Raw genomic sequence first — 16,749 nt, forward strand, 5'->3', positions numbered from 1 at the left:
CACAATGTGCTTCACAGAGTATACTGTAAAATAATGTAGAATATACTGTAATATTTAGAAAATTTCGTAAATAAAGCACGATGTTTGTACTGTTGTGCTTTACCTGCCCAGAACTTTCGTTCGCTTCGAGTAATAAAGAGTTAACTTAAGAGATCCGCAGCCCTGCTATATTGTCGGCTTTTGACAACATTACAATCAGATAAGAAAGCCTGTCTCCACTCTGCAGTACCTCGGGTGGCCTCAGGGGAGCAGATATTTCCGCACTTCAATATGAAAGATCAGCTGGTAATAGTAATAATAATCCTTGCATTTGATATAGTGCTTTACACGTCGGAGGACGTCCCAAAGCGCTTCACAGAGCACACTGCAAAGTGAATTGACTGTATATTTGTGGGCGAACGCGGCAGCCAATTGCGCACAGCAATGTCCCACAAACAGTCGTGGATTGAAAATGACCAATTTATTATTGTTTTTGGTTTTGGAGGGTTTATTATTAGGCTCTGTGTGGTGTAAGGAAACTGGCCCAAGGTTTCGCCCTCTGCCTGGAATTGAACTCAGGTCTCTCACTTGCAAAGAGAGTGCTCTAACCAGTGAGCTACACTGCTAAACTGCAAGGGAGGAAACTGGCAGATAATTTACGTGCAAATTAATTTAACCGATGTGAAATCTAAAGTAATTTTCGCTTCGTCTAGGTGAACCAGTCCAGATTATTAGGTGAGAAATTTTGAGGAACGTTTGCATTTTAAGTTTGCAGATTTAACAGTTTTATCAAAATAAGATATTTTTACTTTTGTCAGAAAGGTATACAAACTTTGACGGAACCAATCCACTATCACAAAACAATTCAAGTCAAAACATTGAAATCCAAAACAAAAACATATAACATTATACAGAGATATGAGTTATGACGTTACTTGCCCAAAATGAAACCATGGCTGAGACAAATTCCTCTTTCCTGATCCGAGAGCAATCCGTAAATATCTGGAACAGGAACATAAAAAGACTGTGGCGGAAATGGTTGGATAATGGGATGAAACCGATTGCAACCATTATTGAAAAAAGTCTTTCATACAAGCACGGATGTCAATAACTCAAATGGGTTGATCATAGCCACCGGATGACCAAAGCCTCCATCATGTACCAGGCGATCATTGCCACCATTTAGTGGATGATCATAGCGCCCTCCATGCATTGAAATGCCTCTGCGGTTTAAACCCAGACCGACCTGCCCAAACTCCTTACACCCTATGAGCTGTTCCGATTCTTCCCTTCGCCTTTTCAATGTCCCCGGCCCTGCACTGCCCATCACGCCATTAGGCCTTCAGGCTATCTGCCCCCACTTTCTGGTATCACATACCAGAGACCATTTGCCTCCCCACTCTGCAAGTGACCTTTGGAAAATGATTTACACTTATCGACAAATTTAGTTTGCCTTCATTGTGGAGTCCTGTAGCTCAGTGGTTAAAGCACTCGCTTTGCAAGTGAGAGACCTGAGTTCAATTCCAGGCACAGGGCGAAACCTTGGGCAAGTTTCCTTACTCCACACGCCTAATAATAATCCCTCCAAAACCAAAAACAATAATAAAATTGGTCATTTTCAATCGACGACTGTTTGTGGGACATTGCTGTGCGCAATTGGCTGCCGCGTTCGCCCACAAATATACAGTCAATTCACTTTACAGTGTGTTCTGTGAAGCGCTTTGGGACGTCCTCCCGACGTGAAAAGCGCTATATCAAATGCAAGGATTATTATTATTATTATTATTATATCAAACACAAGGCTTTATTATTATTATTTGTCCATATCAGCAATAAGTTCCATTCCAATTTAAAGCGAATATCTTAATTAATTGATACTTTCATCCTGGCTCTGAAAGTGACGCTCTTTTACGCCTCTGATTTAGAATATTTTGGGTTGTAGTGCAAACACAATGTTGGAAATGGTCAATGCCATAATGTCCGAATGGCTTATAATGGTGTATATGTAGGACTGGAAACTGTTATTTCCTCGACGGTCACCCAGCTGCAGTGATGGGGAAGAGCTGCTTTGTCAGAATTTCTGAGTTCCGAACATATGCTTATCTGAGATGCCCTCTGAGCATATGTTGGTTGATGTTAATAATAATAGTAATACTGGCATTTGATATAGCGCTTTTCATGTCTTCCAGATATCTGAAAGCGCTTCACGGAATACACTGCAAAGTGAGTTGACTCTATATTTCTGGACGAAACGTGTATCATTATTCTGAGGTACGATTCCAAAGTTAAGGGAATTTAACCTTCCTTATTCCAATACCCCACCATATTTGTTACTCTCTCTGCTGCTGTGTGTGGTACATTGCTGCACCAATCATGATTGGAAAAAGAACACTTTACATTATACCCCGTACAGCACTCTGAGACACTCTGTGCTGATGTTGTGACCATCTTAAATGATGAAAATTGCTATTCATTGCAGAAAGAAATACAATCCCCAGCACTCCTGCCTTGACGGCTTTTGAGAACATAACAATCAGATACGGAAGCTATTCTGCAGCCTGCAATATCTCGGTTGACCAAAAAAGGATTCAATTCCAGGCTTCTTTGTAAAAGGCCTGACCTCTTATAGCAGCTCTATCTCTATCTCTGTTTTGTTTCAGGTTCCAGCATCTGCAGGTATTGTGTTTGGTTCTCGTCTCTGTATAACTTGCCTGGTGCATGTGTAAAAGGCCTCGTCTCTGATAGTAGGCCTGTTCTCTGTATAGTAATCCTGGTTGCTGCCAAAATGTTCTGTTCTCTGCATAGTGGAGTCCTGTAGCTCAGTGGTTAGAGCACTCGATTTGCAAGCGAGAGACCTGAGTTCAATTCCAGGCAGAGGGCGAAACCTTGGGCAAGTTTCCTTACTCCACACAGAGCCTAATAATAATCCCTCCAAAACCCAAAACAATAATAAATTGGTCATTTTGAATCGACGGTACTGTCTGTGTGACATTGCTGTGCGCAACTGGCTGCCGCATTCGCCCATAAATATAAAGTCAATTCACTTTACAATGTGTTCTGTGAAGCGCTTTGGGATGGCCTCCCGACGTGAAAAGCACTGTTTCAAATGCAGAGATTATTATTATTATTAGAAGCAGCAGCTCTCTGCTCCACCTTCAAGATTCTGTCCTATCCTAGTTTAACTCTTACGTATTCTAGTATTACTTTTTAGGCGTTTGAAATGGCTCCTTCTGCTGTTTCCAAACATACACGAGTGGTGCTCTTCAGAAATTCATCTGAGGCCCTTTCCTCTTCACTATCTAAAATTTCCCACAGAGCAATATATTTCACAGACATGAGGTGCACCTCCACAATAATAATGACACACAACTGCCTCTGTTCGCTCCACCGTTGAACTCCAACTGCTGTACTGACTGAATGATCGTCAGCAATTAACCATATCTGACAGTTTATTCATATGAATATTTACCAAAAAGAGATTGCTATTGTAGAATTGGTTTTGGTTATGCCTGAAACAGGTCTGGTCTCCGTGTATAAAATCAGAGAGAGTTCTCTGTATATCAGGTCTGTGCTCATTATAGCATATCCGATATCTGTGTAACAGGCCTGATCTCTTATAGGAGCTCTCTCTGTTTCTGTTTCAAGTTCCAGCATTTGCAGGTATTGTGTTTGGTTCTGTTCTCTGTATAACTTGCCTTGTGCATGTGTAAAAGGCCTAGTCTCTGATAGTAGAACTGGTCTCTATATAATAAGCCTGGTTGCTGTAAAAAAAAATTCTCTTCGCTGCATAACAAACCTGGTCAGTTTTTTAAAGGCCTGGTCACTTTTTAGAAGGCTTGGTATCTGTGTAGCAGACCTCGTTTCTGATAACAGGACTGGTCACTCTATAACAAGCCGATTATCTGCACAACAGGCCTGACCTCAGCATAACGAATCTGGTGCCTGTATAAACTGTCCCGTCCCTGTAAAACAGACCTCTTCCATATATAACGTGCCTTGTCTCTGCATCACATGTCGAGTCAATGTGTAACAGGGCTGCTCTCTGCATACCAGGCATGGTTAATCTATAACAGGCCTGGTCATCTATATAACATGCCGAGTCTGCATCACAGGCCTTGTCTACGTATAACACGCCTGGTCTCTGCACAGAAGCTCTGGACTCCGCATAACAGACTTGGTCTCTGTATAACAGGCCTAGTCTCTGTATAACGTGTCTGGTTTCTGCAGAGCAGGTTATATGTAAATCAAGCTTGGTTTGTGTCTTCTCTTTGACCGAGCCTTCAGCTCCCCTCTCGACTCTCTTCCCCCTCCTCGCTCCCTCCCTTCCCTCCCCTTACCCTGACCATTTCCCCCCTCCTCGCTCACTCCCTTCCCTCCCCTCACCCTGACCATTTCCCCCCTCCTCGCTCACTCCCTTCCCTCCCCTCACCCTGACCATTTCCCCCCTCCTCGGGTCATGACCCAACTGTGCAGCGCCTTGGGACTTCCTCCTGACGTGAAAGGCGCTTTATAAATGGAATCTTGTTGTTGTATCTTGTTGTTGTTGTTTATCGGGTCTGTTTGTGTATAGAAGGCCGGGTCTCTTATTACAGGCCTGGTTCTGTAGAACAGGCCTAGTCTCTGTAACATAGGCGTTGTCTCTGTGTAACAGGCCTGATCTATATACAACAAGCTTGGTCTCTGTATAACAGGCCTGTTCTAGCTATTCTAATAATAATTATTGCGTTTGATTCAGTGCATTATCACGTCTTCGGGACAACTCATCGTGCTTCACAGAATATACTTTAAAATGGATTGATTGCACATTATTTTGGGTACATGTGGCACCACAATTCGGAGAGCATCGTCACACAAACATTTGTTGATTGAGTGACCACATTATTATTTTTTATAAGAAGATTTCTTGAAGGTATAAATAGCCCCAAACATGAGAAAACCTCAAAAACATTTTCACACACACAACAGTATCACTTACACATCTATAAATTTGATACTCATGCTGAGTTAATCAGTCATGAAAATGGATTATCGGGTTCCTGTTCGTATACAGATTCACAGACTCACTGAAATTAATGCAGATCAATAGTCTTACAAATTACCAACAACCAAAACATTCAATAGTTTCATGCTTCCATTAGATACACTGACACAGTCCTTCGCAAATCCAACTGAAGTACATAGTCCCATTCCTCACCATTGTAGCACAATACATTGCATATCTGAATACATTATGAAAGGATCTGTACAACTTATTATGCAGATTGACGTTATTTCAACGATACCTCATTGAAAAGTTTTGTTTGAGAAAACTTGATAAATAAACCCTGTATGTCGGTCACACGTAAATAGGTTCAGCTTTGTGTATTATTAACTGATGGGATGTGTTTGAAGGAAATCATGAATCCAAGAGAAATTCTGGACGTGATGGATAACAGAAATTTCCAAAGGACAGTATGTCCCAGCCTTACTCAGTGGAATCAATCTCACCTCTGGGTCAGCAGTTTGTTGGTTCAAGCCCCATATTGGGACATGGAATCACATTGTCTTAACTGGATTTCTAATGCAGTGATGGGGCTGTGTTACATCGTTGGAGGTGCGGACCTTTACATGAAACGTTCAACTGAGATCTGGCTGATTTTTCAGATGGAAATTAAATGTCCAATAGCACTAAACTATTCCCAATGTGAAGCATCAACCCAGAGGATTCTGAATCAAAAAGGAGAGTGCTACTGAGCTCCTGAGACAGACTGACACACAATCACTTTATTCCCTTTCAGTACGACTCTTGCGTCAATCAGTAAGCAATTTTTTCAAAGCTGATAATAGAAATTCCATTGTTTATCCATAGATGTGTACTCAATAGGAATATTTGCAATATATTTCTTATCAGTGGGACTATTCTGATTAATTATGCATCCAGAAATCATTGTTGAATGAAATACATATTTGCAAAATTGTGCAAAATAAAGCAAAATTTTCCACTACTGTGCCTTATCTGTCCAGAATTTTGTGTTGCTTCGAGTAATAAAGAGTTAACTTTTGCAGTCTTCTGTCATGTCGGGTTTTGAGAACATTACAATCAGATCAGGAAGCCATTCTCCAGTCTGCAATATTTCTGTTGTCCACAGGTGGAGCAGATCTTTTTGTCTTCGAAAGTGAAAGATCAGCTGTTGAACTGCAAGAGAGAAAACTGTCAGATGCTGTTTGTGCAAATGAATTTAATTGATGTGAAATCGGAAATTTTAATTTCGTTCATGTGAATCAAACGAGATTGAGCGAAATCGGCTTCAGGGTTGGAGTAACCTCTACTGATTTGCTCAGTCGGTACCAGTAGAATCAATAGCCACTCAGCGATGTAAATTAGTTACTGTACACAGCCACTTGTCCCTCTTCTGTCTTGGTCACTGAAGGCACCGTATGGGTAATGCAATCTCCACTGGTGAGACAAGAAAACAAGTTTAAAATAAAAATAACAGATGTAATGATTAAATAATACTCGCATTTGATATAACTCCTTATGACGTCTTCCAGACATCTCACAGCGCTTCACAGAATACACTGTAAAGTGAGTTGAATACATTTTGCATTCGAAACGCTGCAGCCAATTGCGCAAACCAGTGTCTCACAAACAAGTCATGGATTAAGTGATCAGTTTATCATGAATTTTTTTTGAAGGCATTATTGCACCCGAAATGCGATCTGCATTTTTAGTCGATAGAATAACAATCAGGTTCCTCTATGCTGTGGGTGGAGAGAGGAAACTTGCCCAATATTTTGCCCTACAGGGAATCAACTTGGGTCTCTCGCTTGCGGGGTGTGCGCTCTGAACACTGAGCTACATGACTCCACTGATAAAAGCTATGCAATCAATGTTGAACATTGCCCGAAACTTTGGCGATTGGCCTTATTTGATTAACTATCATTAAATCAGCGAGGGCCAACAGGATCATAATTCCTCCCATCGTCTGAGTTCTGTCTGCAGATGCCCATTGATTACCTGTGAGGTATTTGAGGTGATTAGCTCCAGCCCAGGCAGTGATAACGTCTGCTTTCATTTATGTCGTTCAAAAGGTAAAGTGCGAAACGTGCATGTGCTGAGAAACACATTCCAATTTCCGATGAATTATATGTTTTTGATTAGAAACAGAGAACCACAGGATCGTGGATTATAACAGAGGAAAAGAAGACCATTCGACCCATGGTTTCTGATCTGTGCCATCAAGGATTTTGCTGCGTAACAATTCCTTCAAATAAAAATATAAGTAATAATTGGTCACTTAATCTGTGCTTTTTTGTGGGACAATGCTGTGCGTAATTGGCTGTCGAAATTCGCCCGGAAAATATACAGTCGATTCGCTTGACTGTGTATTCTGTGAAGCACTTTGAGACACCTGGAATTCATGATAAGGAGCTATATGAAATGCAAGAATTACTTAATTATTAAATATATTGAATTCTGTTACTATTTTAGACTTGTCGTTAAGATCTGACCCGCGAGGACGATGTGAAAGAGCTAAGCAATCATTCCCACTGCTCCACTCTTTCCCAATAACCCTGCATTTAGTTTTTTTCCTGAGTGAGTACCCGTCCATTTCCCTTTGGAAAGCTGTTATGGAACCTGGTTCCACCAAATTTTCAGAGAGAAAATTCAAAATCGTCAAATATCTCTGGTTTAAATATGGTCTCCTTATGTACCATCTGGTCCTGTTGCCAATTATCTTCAATCTGCACAGCAAGTGATGTACTTGTAGCGACAGACAATTATGTGAACGTTCAGTAGACAGATTGATTTGTTTTGAACGTGGTTCCTGTGAGACAGACTTCCTGGAAACAGACTGCTCGCCTCAGCGCCACCTCACAAAGCTCGGAGAGTTATTGTACGAGGCTGTGACTGGTTTCCATCACTGTGGCTCTGAATGCACAGTAATACACAGCGGCGTCAGACAGCTCTAACTGGGAGATGGTTAATTTGCTGGATTTTCTCGAGGTCTGCAGCTCATCCGAGAAACGAGTTTTAGCAAAACTCGCTTTATGTTTGAAGTTATTGCTACAGCTTTGCAGGATATATTCGGGTTGGTTCTCTGGGATTTGTCGGTACCAATGTAAACAATAGCTGCGCAGCGATGTAGCATAATTACTTTCCAAAGTCACTTGCCCTCCTTCTGTCTCAGTCACTGAAGGCTTCGACTGAGTTACAGAATCTCCCCGGGTCAGACCTGAAACAAATGCGTAAAATAAATGAAAAATGAATAGATAGAAAAAAAAACCTGCGTTTCATATAGCACATTTTGACGTCTTCTAGACGTTTCGCAGCACATCACAGAATATACTGTGAAGTGAATTGAATGTATATTTTGTGAAAAAATAGCTGGCAACCAATTGCGCACAGCAGTGTCCCACAAACAGCATAGATTAAATGACTAATTTATTATTTTTTTCTTGGAAGAATTATTCCACCTGATTAAACGATCCACCAATTGGCTGACAAACGGTTCGTATAATTTCCGAGTGGAGTAATTCAAGAAGCCCAAGGTTTCGCCCTGAGGGGAATCGAACTCTGATCTCTCGCTTGCGAGGTGAGCGCTCTATATGCTGATCTACAAGATTCCACCAATAAAAGCCATGCAATCAATTTTGAACATTGGCTTAAAGTTTAGGTATTTGCCTTAATTGATCACCTGGTAGAAAAACAGCCAGAATCACCCAGATCACAATTCCCCGCATCGTCTGAGCTCTACCTGCAGATGCCCATTGATAACTTGTAATATATTTGAGACGATTGGCTCCAGCCCCAGCAGTGACTACGTGTGCTGTCGCCCAATTGGTAAATTGCAGAAGTTCCTCGTGATCAGAAACACTTTGCAATAAATTATTCTTTTGTGACTCAAACCATAGAACTGTAGGATCGTGGAATATAGCAGAAAAGAAGGAGGCTATTCGCTCCATTGTGACTGTTTCGACTCTATGAAAGAGCTAAATATTCAGTCCCACTCTACAAGCTTTCCCCCCCGCCATGCAATTTTTCTTTTCCAGTTCAGTACAGTCTAGTCCAATAAGTTGCAGTCCAATTCACGTTTGAATGCTTCTGTCGAATCTGTTGACACCACACTTTCACAATGCGCATTCTGAACCTTAACAAGTCGGTTGCTTAAAAAAGTCTTCTCCCCTCTGGTTCTTTTGCCAATGATCTTCAAACTGCGAAATAAGTAACTAACTCAGAAGGTGCAGCAGATTAATATGGAAACCGAGTGGAATGTATTATAATTGTTAATTGTTACAAATGAAATTCATTGCAGGATTAATTATCTTTCACAGCAAAACATCAATGACCACACAATATGTCACTTAAGAATGCACAGATAAACTTTAATGAAAAAAAGGCCCATAATCTGTGGACAACGGATCAAAGATACTATGAAAGTGGGACAGCTCAAAGCATGACGCATGATATAACGTGATGCGTATTGACTGTATCAATCAGTCAATTGCCAGTCGGTTCACTTTACAGTAGATTCTGTGAATCGCATTGGGGCGTCTAGAATACATGATAAGGAGTTGTATTAAATGCAAGTGTTAATAATATTTATTTCGCTGTTTCAGTACATGAAACAAACTTTCATTTTTTGCTTGTGGTTGGCAATTAGTCACGTGTTTCCTCTGAGAGACACAGCAGCAAAGTCTTAATATGTGAAATAGGTCAACTGTCAGGACAAACATCTGTGCTGAGATAAAACCCTTTCGCTGCTCTAAGGAGGGTAATGTACAATGGTGTAGTTTGACAGTAAAACAGTGTGTGTTAGCACAATGTTTGGCCGTGTCAGATAGAGACACCGGGAGCACATTTCCAGTGGATCTCTCCCTCCTCGTATCCAGATTAGTGGTGAAACATTGTGTTGCAATTTCAGCACCGAAAGTTTTCCCCATTCAAATCATGCCTCTGTGTGAGATTCCCTCAGATGAGACTTCCCTGGGTACTTATGGTACCCAGGATATGAAAACATTGCTGAAATCAGCAGAGAAGCTGCTGCTCAGGGTGTTCGTCTGGCCTTCAGTAACAGATATTTCCACATTTGAATATTCAACGCCGACTCTGTTCGCTGCTCCTATCGCCAGAGAGAACGTTATTCATGAGACACAAAGGCCAGGTGTACATTCCCGTACTGTTTCAATGGTGAGGGAGAATGACTTACACATCAGGACCAACAATAATGAATTCAACAGCTTCAGCTCCACCTATCCAAGTGGGCATCTAAACGGTTTGAACGGAGCTTGGGAGATAAAAGTTTGTGTCTTGAATTGGGCATGGAAACAGATGTGGAAGCAACAGTCAAAACAGCAGTGATGGGTACTCCTCTGCGTCAGAAGATCGTGTACAGAGAACGTATTTCCGGAACAGGGCCTTGTACCTGTAAGGTGAAGCTCTTATGCAATGCTGGCAGCTTATCGAAATGTGGAGTCCTGGTGCTTTATTGCTGGAAAATCACTTGCAAGCGGGAGACATGGGTTCCATTCCTGGCATGTCGAAATGTTGGGGAAGAATCCTTGCTCCGTAAACACTCTATTATATTTTTTTTATAAATTGGTCATTCACTTCATTTCTGTTTGTAGGAATTTGTCTGTCCAAATTGTCTTTCTCCCTCTGATCACAAAGTTAGCATACTTTAAATTGTTTCATGTGTAGAGCTTTGGGATGTTTCCGGCTGTGAAGCACGTTATAACAAAGCTAATTGCTTAATGGTAGAAAGAACAAAGGAATTGTTTAGTGCACATCGTTTCTATAGGTGAGCTTTTAGTGCAATCACAAACCGTAAAATGTCGATTAAACAGTTATCAAAACCTGCTGAGTTTTGTCGAAAGCCATTCCCAAATGAAGGGGTGAACATCACAGCACGTTTTTGAGGCTGGATTTGAAAAAGAATTCAGGAGCTGGGGGTGGGATTGTGGGAAATGCATTGTGGAAAGTTTGATGGAGGGTGTTCCAGAGTCTCTAGCTTTCAGTATAAGTAAAATATACTTTAAATGACTTGATATAAACTCAACTAGGTGTAAGCTACGGCTGCATATGGGAGAGGGCTTACACCTTAGAGTTGGCGAGGCGAGTGTTTGTCCTTCTCCGCTAAAGCACTCCGTGAAATTTAATGCAACAACAGACATGATTTATTTTCATTTATTTTGTAAATCGAACTACATCAATAACAGCTGGAACTCTAACTACGCATTGATCGTTGTCTGCCTTTATTGTGCCAGATAATGATGTGAACGTTGAGCTGACAAGTTGATGTGAGGTGATTGTGGTTTCCTGAGTCTGGATACAGAAAAATCTGCTCCCCGCAGTACCTAAAGGCCTGACCAAGGTTCTGCACACACTTCAACAGACAGATCATTCCTATGTGGAAAGCGAAGGCAGTTTTTGTACGAGACTTGCAGTGCACTCTATCACTGTGGGGGGACTAAACGCACAGTAATACACAGCGCTGTCAGACACCACCATCTCAGAGATGGATAAACTGGTGGATGAAATGGATTTGTGCAGCTGAGCAGAGAAACGATTTCCAAATCCTGTTCCTCTGTACTGATTTTCATTCCCAGAATATCTCCGAACTATATACTCTGGCTGCTTGTCTGGGTAATGTCGGTACCAGGAGAGATCGTAACGGCTTAATGTAGTGGAATAAGTACATTCAAAACTCGCAGTTTCTCCTTTTCTCTTAACCATCGAGGCAGCTTTCTGACTGACAGAATCCCCATCACAGAGTTCTGTAACAAACATGGATTATATTATTCTTCACTGTTTGCTTGAATTATTTTTCTCAGCGCTTATCCGGATGAGAAAAGTGCTGCACACGTGTAATTTGCTAATAATGAAATAATAATAATCAAATTATTTTACATAGCACATTATCGCATTTTTGAAACTCCTGAAAGCGCTTCACACAGTATGCGGCAAAGTTAATTCCTGTGTGTCTTTATTGGGGAAAAGCAGCAGCGAATTGCGCAGTGCATCGAGGCACATTATTTAGTGGAATGAGTTATCAAGTTATCCATTTACACCATTTAAACGATTATTAACTCGGATAAGCGATCCATCAATCTACTAAAAATATTTGAGAAATAATTACAATTTGGAGGGTGTTATTATTCCTTATGATAAAACGGGTGATGAAGCAAACAATAACCGACATACTGCTGAGTAAACAGATGCGTGTGAGTGGAGTGAGGAAACTTGCCAAAAACATTGCCCTGTTCTGACGGGGAATCGAACGCAAGTCTTGTCGCTTGCGGGGCGAGTGCACTAAACACAAGGATTCAGGTCTGCCTCCGCCAAATGTTGTTCAAATGGAGATGAAAATCATCACCAACATTGAATTAGCTCAACACGGCCTCACCTGACATGAAGGATCCCAGCACCAGACAGACAGCAAACAGCCTCATTGCTGCTCTTCAGTCTGTGTGGTTGTGTCTGTGGCATCAGTTTGCTGATAACCCGCAGTGATTGTCGGCATTAGCGGAGCCACAGTCTCACGTCACCTCATTGGCATCTCAGCCGCGTTTCAATACAACAACCAATTGCTTTGATACAGCGACTTTCACCAGTCACCGGGGTAGAGAGTCCTCTCACTCAGCTACTATTAACCATGCAAGTTGTAGCGCGAACCAGAAGGGTGCTTATTGATCGACAAACATCGGGAACAGACAGCTCTATCAATGGCAAATTATGTGGTTTTTGCTGGTTTCAACAATCTATCTCTGGGTTTTTCGTTTGTAGGTGGGATGCATGGAAGTATCAGCTATGTTTGGAGACCCTTAATCATGGTGATGCCTATCCTTAGTTGCTGGCCGAAAAAACACCACAGAGAGAAAGTGGAATAGCAATATTTTAAAGGATTACAATTCTGTCCAGGGGATCAATTGGAAAGTCGTCTCACTCTTCGCTTGTAATTTTAATGCAACCTTCGCAACGTCATATGACGGTGAACCAATAATTCTTCATAAACTGTCATTCACGCCAGCCGTTGCTCCCGTTTCTTAACGGAAAATAAAAGAGTAATTTGCAATCATTTTACGGAAATTCCCATGCGATCGTTAACTTCCATGTGCACAGACAAGTCAGTACCTCAGTCGAATAACAATAACAGTCCTTTCATTTGATAAAGCACGTGTTAGAGATGTCTTAAAGAGCTTCACAGAAAATATTGTAAATGGAATTCATCGTGCGTTTTGCGTCCGCAAAGAATGGAATATTTTTTATCTTTGATTTGAAGGATTTATTACCGACCCGGAAAAGTGACACAAAACGTTGGAAGGCCGCCGGATATAATTCTCTCTTCCAAATGCTCCTCTACTTCAAAATACTCCGCTTCAAATCCCCTTCTGGATTAAAGATGACAATTTGTAAATGCTTAAATTTAGCTGGCAGCCATTCTTGATCAGTTGGAATTAATAGTAAGTGTCGCCCTCTGAAGGCCAATGTGCCACAATTCATCAGCTTCATATTTCATGGCAAACTTGAAGTAAAGCATGATTGTAATAATAATGTGTTGAGGTTCCCAGTGGCTTATATTACTGAGGCTCAGAGTACAGTAACACACCCCGCTGTCAGTCACTGTGAGACCACAGATACTGAAGCCCCCCCTCCCACACACCAAATCCTCGCCTCACAATTATGTTGATCTGTTCTGAGCCCCAAAGGGCATTTTTCATTATAATAGTTTACATTGCAGCACAGAATTGAGCCAATCTTGCCAACGGCAATTGTACATTGTTGTACTTGCGGACTATTTACCCAGCAATAAATAGGAATCCGTTGTTGTTCGATTGGCGAATCACTTTCCGGGTTAATAATCCCTCCGAAAGGTGTTGGTCACTGCTCTCCACCAATCGACTAACAGATGAGTTCGTACTTACTGCTATTTAAACAGAGGTGTGTGGCATAAAGAAACTTGCCCATCGTTTCGCCCCACCGTGAGTCGAAACCAGGTCTCTCACTGTCGAGGTGAGTGTTCTAACCACTGAGCTACCGGACTTCGCAGATATAAACTTTGAATCAATATTGGTCATTGATTGGAACATTGGCACATTGAAATAACGAACATTTGTTTGTCAGTCTGAAACTTTAGGAAACCCATCGCCAAGCAAAAGAGACTCCAAATATCGCTACCTCCCATCTCCTCTTGGAAATCACTGAAATAGTCTTTTTGAATGGAATGAGCATTCTCCTCCCTTATGAAACTATGCAGTTTAGCTAAATCCGTCAATGATTAGCCGCAAGTTGGCGAGAACCAAGGCTTGAGGACCCCCACATTACGCTTTGGGGTAACTGTTGCTGTATAACCAGCTAATGCCACATAGTTTCCCGTTCACACCGCCAATTCGCAGCAACTTCTTTTAGCAGTATATTTTGTGAAGCCGTTTGAGACATCTCGAAGTCGCGATAAGGCGCTACATTAAATGTAAGATTCACTATTAATTCGTTCACTCTTTCCCTACACGAACTGTTCCATCACATTTTGCTTGTGGTTGGCAATCAGCCGCGTGTTTCCTCTGAGAGACACAGGAGCAAAGTAAAAAATGTGAATTAGGTCAACTGTCAGCATTAACATCTGTGCTGAGATGAGACCCTTTCTCTCCTCTTTGGAGGTTTATGCACAGTGATGTAGTCTGACAGTAACACTGTGTGTGTGATGGTACAGTAATGTTTGACCATGTCAGGTAGAGCCACGGGGAACACAAATAGAGTGGATCTCTTCCTGCCCATGTACAGATTTGGCGTTAAACTTTGCGTTGCAAATTCAGCAATGAATACATCCCCCTCAGAATCATGTTTCCTTGTGCACAGAGGAGGTTCTCTTGGATACTGACGGTACCAGAATATTAAAACATTGGTGGAATCAGCAGAGAAGGTGCAGCTCAGGGTTACAGTCTGTACTTCAGTAACAGACATTTCCACCTCTGATGGTTCAACACTGACTCCATCTCCTGTCCCTATAGCCAGAGAAAACATGTTTATCAGTGTCATACAAAGCCCGGAGGTAAATCCACTAATTGTTTTAAGGGTTAGGGTGAAAGACTTAACATCATGCACAATAAAAGTGAATGTAACATCGCAAAGGAATTAACAGCGCAAATGTGCTGCCCTGTTAACCACAAAGCACATAGCAACTCAAATTTGCAATCAAAATATGTGAAGAGCTTTAAGTTATACTCTATACCGAAAAACATATAAGGACTGTTGTTCCTTCATCTCCAGGATTTATTTTCTATGCTGGGTTGTCAAAAAATCAGCCTTGTGCTCCAACGTAGGTCAAGTAATACCCATTGATTATCTTGACTTCATCTACTGCAAGTAACATAATAGCAATGATTGCATTTGATGGAGTGATTGTACATTTTCATCTGGAGCGCACACCTGTGTCCTGCAAAAACAGTCGTGAATCAAGAAACAAAACTATTATTTGCCAATTAGTTTTGCAGCGGTCATTACCCCAGAAAATAATTTGACAGTCGACCAACAAACGCGTTCCCACGTACTGTAAGAAAAACAGAGGCGCGAGTATGGAGTAAGGAAACTTGACCAACTTTTCGCACTGCCTGGGATTCGAACCCATGTCCTCTCACTAACGATTAAGGTACACGTCTCCACTGACATTAAAATATCACTTTAAAACAAATCAGTGTGAAAATTTGTGTAACAGCGTTTTAAGTGCCCGCTGTAACAAACAAAAAATTGGATTAGGCATTTTTACTGCAAAATGTACAGTCAATTCAATTTAAAGAATAATCTGAGAATCGCATTGAGAAGTCTCAATGAAGTGCTGCGACTAAAAGTCAAATGGAAAGATTATGTTAATTGTTATTTTATTTTTATTGCTGTTATTATTAACATGCAAAACTTCCAAAATCATTTAGCACAATCTTCTCTCTGTTGGTGAAGAACATCTCAACTATACAGTAAGAAAATTATCACATATTTTAGCTGACTTGACAAACCTCAACAAGATGTGAGCTATGGTGGCATTTGGCAGAAGGTTTGTTACACTCTCTGTCGCTAACTGTACTGTTTTCCAGCTTTGGTTGTGATGAGGGTTATTGTACGAGGCTTCCTATGATGTGTATCACTGTGGTGCAGACTGAGTGCACAGTGATACATAGCGGAGTCTGTCAGCCGCAGGTCGGCGATGGTTAAAACGCTGATTTTCTTGGCAGTGTCAAGAGAAGCAGAAATATGATCTCCAGTGGGGTTTCCTCCCTCTCCTGAGGGTTTTCTGTGGAGCAGGTATTTCAGTCCCTCGCCAGGGGACTGACGGTACCAGGAGACGCTGAAATCCTGTCCACAGTATCCTGAATATTGGCAATGTAAATTTATCCTCTCACCAGCAAAAGCAGTTTGTTCAGGCGGTGACTGGGAAACTGTATAATTGGATCCTGCGGGACGCAAATTACAGTTTACTTAGAGTCATGGAATCATTGAATCTTTCAGCACAGAAAGAGGCCATTCAGCCCATCGTGTCTGTGAAAAGAGCTTTGAAAATAGCCAACCAATATAATCCCACTCTCCCGCTATGAACACATAGACCTTTATAATTCCTTTTGATGCATCCAGCCAATTTCATACTGAAATTATCTTTCGAATCTGTTTCCACTACACTTTGAGGCAGCACATTGCATTCAATAGGAATTTTCAGTGAAAATAAATTCTTCTGCTCTCCACTCTTGCTCTGTTACAACTTATCTTACATTTGGGTTCATTACTTACTGAACCACTTCCCAGTG

This window comes from Callorhinchus milii, unplaced genomic scaffold, assembly GCF_018977255.1.
Source record: "Callorhinchus milii isolate IMCB2004 unplaced genomic scaffold, IMCB_Cmil_1.0 Scaffold80, whole genome shotgun sequence".
NCBI classification, from domain to species: Eukaryota; Metazoa; Chordata; class Chondrichthyes; order Chimaeriformes; family Callorhinchidae; genus Callorhinchus; species Callorhinchus milii.